Source organism: Sorex fumeus, unplaced genomic scaffold (genome assembly GCF_029834395.1).
Source record: "Sorex fumeus unplaced genomic scaffold, SorFum_2.1 ptg000086l, whole genome shotgun sequence".
In the NCBI taxonomy this organism is placed as follows: domain Eukaryota; kingdom Metazoa; phylum Chordata; class Mammalia; order Eulipotyphla; family Soricidae; genus Sorex; species Sorex fumeus.
The window spans coordinates 21049638-21058191 of NW_026606143.1; positions in this window are offsets into that span (position 1 = coordinate 21049638).

Below are 8554 nucleotides of genomic sequence, written 5' to 3' on the forward strand. Positions count from 1 at the left end.
TCACCCTCATAGACTTTATCAGGGTGTTGTTCTGCCTGTGAATTATCTCCAGACATAGTCTGGCTTTCATCCTGAGCTGGCAGTAGAATGACTCCTTTTTAGAAAATATCTTGTCCAGATTTTTTCTGTTTGTTTCATGGCTTCTTGAAATTTACTACCCTCTAATATTTTTACTTTTTTTTTTTGTTTCATTTGGGTTTGGGGCCACACCCTGGAGTGCTCAGGGCTTAGTCCCGGCTGTACACTCAGGGGTCACTCTTATTTTTTTTAACTGAATCACCATGAGACACACAAAGGCTGTTCATGATTAGGTTTCAGTTATACAAATATTCCATCATCCGTCCCTTTACCACTGTACATTTTCCCACCATTAATGTCCGCAGTTTTCCTATCACCACCTTCCCTCCAGCCTGCCTCTATGGCATGAACTTTTCTTCTTCCTATCTCTCTCTCTTGCTCTGTCTCCCTTTCCTTTTGGGCATTGTGGTTTGTAGTACAGGTACTGAAAGTTTATCATGTTTGACCCTTTACTTGCTTACAGCACTCAGTTCTTGTTCAGAGTGATAATTGCCAACTATATTTGTTATGGTGGTTCCTTGTCTATCGTAGCTGCCCCTCCCCTACCACCACTGTGGTTAGCTTCCAACCATGGACCAGTCCTCCTGGTCCTTTTTTCTACTGTCCTTGTGTATTAGTTTCATACTATGTTTTTTATATCCCACAAATGAATTAAAATTATTCTATGTCTGTTCATCTCCTTCTGACTCATTTCACTCAGCATCATGCTCTCCATGTCCATACATTCAGATGAAAATTTCATTACTTCATTTTTCCTGGTGGCTGAATAATAGTCCATTGTGTAGATGTACCATAGTGTTTTTATCCAGTTATATTTTCTTGGGCACGTGTGTTGTTTCCAGATTCTGGCTATTGTGAATAGTGATGCAATGAACATAGAAGGGCATTTGCAGGGCTTAGGGGATGATATGGGGTGCCAGGGATCAATCCCAGATTGGCTACATGTAAGGCAAGTTCCCTACCCACTGCAGTATGTTTGAGGTCCCTTTACTACCTTTTTTGTAAACTGTGTTAATGTGAGTTGAAGTTTATCTGGTTTGATCCCCCAGTACTGTGTGTGGTTCCATGAATATCAGCAGAAGAATTTCTGAGCACAGATCTGGGGATACCTCTGAGCATCACTGGGATACCTCCTGCCAAACAACCCCCATATATATCATTATTAATATATATATAATATATAATTATTGAAGGAGCAAGCATAAGCAGTAAGCAAAATGTCTACATTTTTTGTGGAGATGGTCTACAAACTTATCTGCATTGAGCAAGCACTGTATCACGGCAGTATTCTGTTCTCTCAGTTACTGAAGAAGATTCTTGGCAGTAATGAATTAACTTAAGAAAATATGTTTGTTACTTTCAGGCCTGTATCCATACCAAAGAGAATCAGCACTATTCAAGGTAAGATGCAATGTACGGTAGCTCTCACATTACTAAATATAATTTTCTTTCCTCATTGAAATGTCAAGGACAAATTTTCTAAAGTTTTCCACAATCTAGATGTCCTTGAAAAACTCATCTGTGACTGACTGCAGACAACAAACCAACATAAAGCTCACAATGATCATTGAAAACGTACTAAACTCAAGTGATCTCAGTTTCAAAAAGATTTTTGTCAATAAAAATACAGTTTTGCACTAATTCTTTCCCAGATTCAAATGAAGAAATATAGACCATCCTGTAAGTTTAGATCATAAGTGAGAATACTCTGGTCTTGAAACTTAATTTTCCCTGTCTAATTAGACCAAGTACCCAAGATGAACACTTTTTAAACTTTGAAAAATGACATTCCAAGTTTTTGTCTGACTTGAGGGCTACATTGGGTGGTACTGGCAGGGGCGGGGGCTACTTTCAGTGGGAGTCATTAGAGTACCATGCTGGATTAGGGATTTACTCTAAGATTCCTGAATGTAATGTGTGTACTGAGTCCTCTGAGCCATTTACCTGCCTCCTACACTGCAAGCTTTTGATGGCAGAAAAGTCTTTTATGTAAGAAAGATACTACTTATACATTTATAAAAAGATAGGTACGCCTTTTCTGTTTAAAAATTCGTTTTTATTGGTTCTTACATGAGCCTCGGGTACAATATAAAAGTTAACAACAAGCTATAGAATGAAAGGTAGATTTATTTTGTTTTTCCTTATCGTTGTCATTTAAAAATTTTATTGAGCAAAATTGGTTTATAAGACTGTATATGTTTTAGAAGTATATTGTCACGGTCCTCCTGTTGTTCATCGATTTTGCTCGAGCGGGCCCAGTAACGTCTCCATTGTGACACTTGTTACTGTGTTCGGCATATCGAATACGTCATGGGGAGCTTGCCAGGCTTTGCCGTGCGGGCGAGATACTCTCGGTAGCTTGCCAGGCTCTCCGAGAGGGGCGGAGGAATTGAACTCAGGTCGGCTATATTGGCTGCATGCAAGGCAAACAACCTACCGCTGTACTATCGCTCCAGCCCATATTGTCAAATCTCTTCAAAATATGTGTTACCATACTGCACCCAAAACCAGAGCTATATGGGACAGTATAGGTAGTACTTTTTTGTTTTTCTGTTTAGGGGCCACTCCTGGTGATGCTCAGGAGAGGAACTCCTGGTGCTGGCTCAGGAATTACTCCTGGAATAGCTTGGGGGAATCATATGGGATGCTGGGGATCAAACCAGGGTTGGCTGTGTGCAAGATAAGTGCCATACCCTCTGTCCTATCACCGCAGGTACCTTTTTTGTAAAATAAAAGTCTGTTATTTTAGAATAGAACATTGGAAATTTTGTATGTTAAGATAAGGCAATGAGAAATTTCAAAAGATTTAAATAGTAATGTTAGAAACTCATATAAAATAATTTTGCTACAATGGTCTTTTACCGAGAGTATGCTGCCCATACGGCAAAGCCTGGCAAGCTACCCATGATGTATTCAATATGTTAAACACAGTAACAAGAGGTCTCACAATGGAGACGTTACTGGTGCCTGCTTGAGCAAGTCAGTGAACAATGGGAGGACAGTGCAGTGCTACAGTCTTTTATATATAAATATATGACACTTAAACAGAAATATAATTGCTATTTTATCTGTTGTACTTTCTGTGCTGGTCTATGTATATGTAGGGTATCACACACACATTCTTATGCCTGGAATCATACTTTAACTATGTAATTCTTTGTCACTCTCTCTGCCTTAACAAAATGTTCTTCCTATTAGCACATATATTTGTCCTTTTTAACTTATAGGTTTCTTTCTTTTTTCTATCATCCACTCCTATCTTTCTTCCTTATTTCATCATTTTTTAAATCAGGCAAAATATGGCAAGGATCAAATTTAGCCCACTTCTTTATTTGTGTAAACAAGGTTTTATTGGAACACCGCAATTCCTAATTGTTTACTTATTGCCTAGGTATGATTTTGCATTACAAAGGAATAGTTGATTATTTGTGAGAAAAAATATATGATATGATCTGTAAAATAATATATAGAAAATGATAATGTCCCTTACAGAAAAATTTAACACCTTATATAGCTTATAAAGTGGGTTTTAATTGTTGGTGATATAATGAACAAACGTGGGCATCAGGGAAGTTTTCCAGAAGTTTTGAAAAGGAAGAATAATTTTTTATATTATAGGAAACTATCATAAGCAATTATATGTAAGTTAATGGTAAGGTGCTTCTGGAAGGTGTATACATTCTATAAGTCACAAGATACATGAGAGCTAGAATTTTGATACTGGCTTTCCTAACAACTTAGCAATAGCTCCATTGTTAGAGTAGGATAAGAAGAGATTATTCTTTGTTTCCTATAACTTTTTGAGAAATGTTCTTTATCAAGTATGCTGCTCATTGAGTGGGGGTATGTGGTAAGAGCTACCATCGAAGTGGTCCCTGCTTCTGCTTCTAAGGTATGTTTTGGACTTCATCTTGATTTTGTGCTTCTGAGGGTGGACACTGTTCTGATGTTCATAGACTCTGCTGGGTTTGAGGATTGTCTAAGGATTAATTGTTGTTTTGTATAGGGTGTGTGGTGTATACCAGAGGTACTCGGACCTATGTTGGACTTCATATTTAGGAGTTACTGTCAGTAGAGCTTAGTGGACCACATGTAGTGCTGGGGATCCAGCCAAAGCAAGCTAAGTGCTTTGCCCCCTCTACTATAACTCTGCCACAGGAGTGCTTGTTTATAGAGGAGGTGAAATGATGCAGGATGGACTTATGGGCTTAATATCAATATTTCTGTATATTGGACCCCTTTTAGAACAGAACCAAGATGAGAAGAGATATCTGAAGAGTTAGTCTGAAGATCACATTTTCTTTACAGCTCAAAGCAGTAGGGCAAAACTTAAATTATTTCTCTGCTGACTTGATTTATAACTCTCCCTGAAACCTACACATTTTTATTCAGCTTGGCCTAGAAGATAGTCTTATTTAATAGATGAAAGGAAAGTTGTGAATTGATTGATAATTTATGCACTTTTGAATGTTCTAATATTACATTATAGTTTCCAATATAAGGGATTTTAGATGCCACAGATATATTTCTCATAAATGTTAATTATGTAATTAATTTATTCCATCAACACTTATTAATACCTAAGAAATATGTACTGTATCGTAGAACCAATTGGTGCAGAGTTTGTAAGTGTTTAGTTTTCATTAAATTGAATGGGGATGCTTATGTAAAATGTTCATAGAAATACTTCAGGAGTCTTGGCATCTAGTTCAAAGGCCTAAATAATCATTCAGAGATTGTGTAATACATACAGCACCTGGCATTAGCTGAACAATTTTCCTGTTTGTATGTCATATCTGTCTGCTGACATTGTAATCACATGGTTACTCCTATAATCAGTTGCTTCCCTGACTCAGAATAACTCTTAATTGTATATACCCCCCCACACGCACACTTTCCAAATACATAAAAGGAATTGAAAAGTTTTTCCTGGGAAAATAGCACCCTCACAAACTCCAGTGGAGAAGTCCAATCCCAAAAGCACAATGAGAATTCAGGGGTGCACACGCAAACACACACACACACACACACACACACACACACACACCTGTCTTCTTTCATATTTACATCTCAGGGAAGTCTAAGACCATCGTAAGATCTCAACCATGGCTGATGGACAATCAAAATCTTTTTGTATGTTTTTGTTTTGTGTTCGGGTCATATTTGGCAGTGCTCAGGGCTTACTCCTGTCTCTGCACTCTGGGATTTCTCCTGGAGGTGCTCAGCGGACTGTATGAGGTGCCAGGGATCTAATCTGGGTCAGCCATATGCAAATAAAGCACCCCCACCCCAGTGCGCTGGCCCTGTTCATTTTTAAATTGTTTTTAATGTACACAGATGATCACTTGTGATAACGAGTATTTATCTATATGCTAATTTCAGCATGTGCCTTTGGAAACTTAACCCTTCTGGAGTTCATGGTCTTTTCTTCTAAAGTATGATGTATTGAATCTGGTCGCCAAGAAAGTAAGAGCTGAATTCAAAATTAGAAACTGTCAGGCTTTCTGTTCAGAGGCACTTGAGATTGTCTCCCTTATCTTGTCCTTAACAAAAAGAGGTTAGAAACCTTAATCAGAAATCTTTGTCTAGATTTTCAGATACAGGGGAACATGCTTTAAAGCTACCAAACCCGGAGGAAATTTATTGACCAATCAGGTACCTACCTGCCTGCAAAATGCCCATTCTAAAAATGTTTTATTCTTTTTTGTTACAAAAACTGTAACGCAGTAGATAAGATGGTTGTCTAGGATATGAATCCATCATCTTCCAACCTACAAGCAAATGTGTTGCTACCAAAGCTCTTTCTATACCATGCGTTGTTTTCCCTTGATTGATTGGCATCTCAGCAACAGTTTAGTCAGGTCTTGCAGGTTACAGTGAAATCATTGTCGTACTGTGTACACACAGAAATCCAAAGTTTTGTGAAAAGGTTTTCTGATTGTGTTTCAAAGTGGAACTTTAGCACTTCAGCAAGCTTGCAAAAAAAGGGAACATTTATAGAGAAAGCAATCTTCTTTACACTGATTTTCTGTGTGGTAATATCACCCAGGTGGCTCAAAAGAGTTAATGCACCTCCCTGAGGTGTCTAAATTACTCCTTGTAAGTAACTGAGGAACTGGGGAGTAAAGAGCCCAGTATAGGTTAAGTCAGCAAATCATACATCGTTGCTTATGTAAGCCTGACAACGTCAATGAATCTTTCTGTTCAGAGAATTTACAGCTTAAAGGATGAACAGACTGATTTACAACTTAGATATTTGGCCTTAAGGCTTTAAATTTAAAAGGCCTAATTGTTTAGTCTTGACAAAAGAGCTCTATTAGATAACATTTATCCTGTTTTTCAGATCTGGAATGAATTGCAGACTATGCCTCTTTATGGACTGTGCAGTTATTATCTCAGCTGCTGTTAATGTAACTTTGCAGAGCAAAAAAATAATTAAGAACTAACTACCTGGGTTGTCTAATGGGGGGGGGCTGCTGTTCTCATTTCCATGGTAAAAGTTTCACATTTAAATACGAGCCCTGAAAAAGAAACCCAGAAAATATCGGAAACTATTGAATAAAACTAATGCAAACAAAAAGTTACTTCTTGTGGGGACAGAAGGAATAGGATCTGGGTGGAATTGGAATGAAGAACTGCTATTTTGGCAGGGATGTTGGTTCTGGGAATCAAACCCAGAGTCTAACACATTCAAGGCAAGGGTGCTGCTGGTTATTTCTTTCAAGAATATTTTGTTTAGTTTTTAAATTTTTTATTTAGTATATGTTCAGTTATTGTTATACTTTCCAAAACTACATTCAATAATGAAAGAGAAACAGATTGTACAACACTAAATAGAACACTGGGTAAAAGTTTTGAACAACATTCCACCAACATAACCTGTTGGTTGATGACAAGGGAAATATGCTCAAATTTATGACTCGGGAAGTTCAAAGTAAAGTCCCAATAAGGTGCCACATGTCAGCTAAAATAGATAAAGTAGAAAAGAAAATAACACGTGTTGCTTAGAATATAGAACAATTTGAATTACCATCCATTGTAAATAGGACTGTAAAATGGTTTAGCCATTTTATAAAACTTTCAGACATCTTAAAGTGAATATATGCATACACAATGATCCAGAAATTCAGCACATGGACATAATGTAGATTAGAATATTTACAGAAGCACTCTTTATAATTGTTATAAACTTTAGAAACCCTACAGATGTTGATTGAGTTGAATGAATAAATTGAACATTCATATGATAGAATATCTTTCATAATAGAATGAACAATTTAAAACTAGTAAAATAAATTGGATGATTTAAAATAATCATAATAGATATTAAGTATGTTTAATTTAATCTCATGATCACGATCATCCTGTTGTTCGTCAATTGCCTCGAGCAGGCACCAGTAACGTCTCCTTCGTCCTAGTCCTGAGATTTTAAAAAGTGCCATATTCAAGGCTCTTTCAGGGTTAGAAGAATGAGACCCATCATTGTTACTGGTATTTGGCATATTGGGTACACCACGGGGAGTTTGCCAGACTCTGCCATGTGGGCAGGTTACATTCAGTAGCCTGCCAGGTTGTCCAAAGCAAGAAAGAGATAATAAGCTTGTGCTAAGGCCCTGAATTCCATGATGCCTGGCACATCTCGGCCCTTCTAAGCACTGCTGAGTGCGGCCCCTCTTCATTCAAAAGTAAAACAAAATTAGCGCATATTTCCAAATAAACAAAGGCCTGGGATGCAGTTCAGCCATAGGGCACATGGCTCTCACATGCCCCAGGTTCTGGATTCATCATTAAAGACAACAGATGCCATGGGGGTATGACTGGGTTTCTCTTATTCTTCTGCATTATTCCCAATAACACACATTGCCTGTTATCACAACACATTTCTGAGCACTAAATGGAAAAGAAAAAGAGTGCAAGAAAGAATGTTACGGGCTGGAGCAATAGCACAGCGGGTAGGGCATTTGCCTTGCACGCGGCGGACCCAGGTTCGATTCCCAGCATCCCATATGGCCCCCCGAGCATCGCCAGGAGTGATTCCTGAATGCAGAGCCAGGAGTAACTCCTGACCATCGCCAGCTGTGACCCCCCCCCAAAAAAAAAGAAAAAAAAGAAAGAATGTTGTGCAAAAAGGCCTTAATAGTGCACCTTGGAGAAAGATGTTCAAGATGTTAACGATTAAGTAAACAATCTGAAGAAATGAAGAAATACCTTTCAGAAGATTCCAGTTTCAGTTTCACCAAAAACAATAACCCCTGGTATATCCAATATGCCAAAAACAGTAACACAGCGTTGCTGGTACTTTGGCAAATCGATGAACAATGGGAGGACAGTGACAGTGACTGTTTACCAACTTTGTACTAAGAACTTTACTTACTTGATATCATTTAATAAACATTTGAAGTCAGTGTTATTTCTGTTTTTCCATTTGAAACCAAAGCCGGACAGCAATCTTAGGTCACAGAGATAGCTAATTTAA